Source organism: Pundamilia nyererei, unplaced genomic scaffold (genome assembly GCF_000239375.1).
Source record: "Pundamilia nyererei isolate P.nyererei 1_Seehausen unplaced genomic scaffold, PunNye1.0 scaffold00695, whole genome shotgun sequence".
NCBI lineage: Eukaryota > Metazoa > Chordata > Actinopteri > Cichliformes > Cichlidae > Pundamilia > Pundamilia nyererei.
The window spans coordinates 69,443-71,262 of record NW_005188096.1 but is presented as its reverse complement, the minus strand read 5'-3'; positions in this window follow the sequence as shown (position 1 = coordinate 71,262).

Below are 1,820 nucleotides of genomic sequence, written 5' to 3'. Positions count from 1 at the left end.
CTCCAGCAGCTCAGGGAGGGGCGGGGCCATCTGCTGCAGATGCAAAGACAAACAAGAAGCTCAGCTTCTAAACAACATCACCTTGAAGGCTCAACTTCTTCCTGGTGGTTAATGTGAAAGAGAAACATTTCTATTTTTCTCATCACGATGTCAATTAGACCTGTTTGTCACCTGCAGGTTCACCAGGAGGACAGAGCGCGTACAGATGAGGTCATACTAAATCTGCTGCACTATCACTTTTTCTTGTGCTGCTTGTTGTTGTCACTGCTGCTGCTGGTGGTTTTTTAATCTACAGAAACTGTAAAGGAGAACGGAGTAAGCCTCCTGCCGAGCAAGGACACAAACTGTCCTAGATGTCTCCTCATTCAGATGTCAGCACCTCCATCAGTGAGCTCTGTTATGTGTAACGCATATACACTAAGATATACTTCATCACTCCCCAAAGCAACAACAGTAAAGACTTTCAAAAAAGAAAACCAGAGTAGAAGAAGCTCTTTTACTGGTCAGGAGGGGTCGCCACAGCTACACGTGTTTAGCACATGAAACTAAACATGTTTGATTTGGCAAACCAAAAGGATTTGTGTCACTTTGGAGAAGAAACACTGCAGAGAAACTTTAAACAAACTAGTGGAGAATCAGTATTAGAATATGATAGAAATCACTTTAAAAGAACCTGAAGATAAATAAATAAAACTCTAAATAATATTACTTTGAAAACTGAGTAAAAAGCTAAATAAAAACAAAAGAGTGACATAAGGCTACATTTGCCCAATGTGAACGACTAAAATAAAACTTTATAGATCTGATCAGAAGCCATTGTTGCTTTTGTTCAGCAGTGCAGAGTATATGAGGCATCATCAGCAGGAGTCGACTGAACAGTGAAATGCTGTTATGACCTGTTTATAAGTCCTCATTTCTCAGTTTGCACATCTCCGACTCCTCTTCCTCCCTCTCATTAGAGATGAGAGCTAAATAGCTGAGGAAGAAACAGGAAGGAGAGACAACAGATTTTGATCACACTGAGAAATCCGCCGCTCAAAGCTACACTATAAAAGTGATGTCTGGATTTATGATCTAAGATTTTTGGATGCTCATGATATTTTTTTTGCATTAAATATGTTTTTATCATCACTTTAAAGACAGAGAAAGGGTATATGAGTTGCATTACACATTCACTAGAATGCATTATATTTGATTTCTCATTTAAAAAGACTTTAGAGCTCTGTCTGCTTGATCAACGTGGCAGTAAAATGTTGACTTTTATTTCACTTTATTGTCTCCTGTGCTATTGTATACATGTGTTTCTAGTACACATATGTTTGGGTATCTATTTACCAGATCTATCTGTCTGTGTGCTGTAAATAAGTTCACATCATGGCAGCGTGACCGGCATCAGAGTGTCTTTTACTCGCTGATGGAAACAATGACGAGCTGTTTTTTCATTTTATCATCACAGTCAGTGTTCACGTGACTCAAACTCGGGTTGGGATGTCATCGATCAGGCCTGATGGTTTGTTTTACACACATCTGGTAGTTTGGCAGCTTAGATTTTTATACTGATGTCTCTAATTATTATTAGGATTGTTGTTTTAATTTTGAAAGTTAAAAAAAACATGCTGTGATGGGACAATAGAGAGGAATTGACAAACTCTGCTAAGTAAAACAATCAACCCTAACCTGATCGTCATTCACGAATTAGAAGAGGTGAAAATGTTTTCACATATTTATTATCTCTTAAACTCAGTTGGTCTCAGTGAGGTTCTTGGAGATTTGGATAGAAAGCGGTGACATGTTGCAGGAAAGCAGAAAATGTCATAATG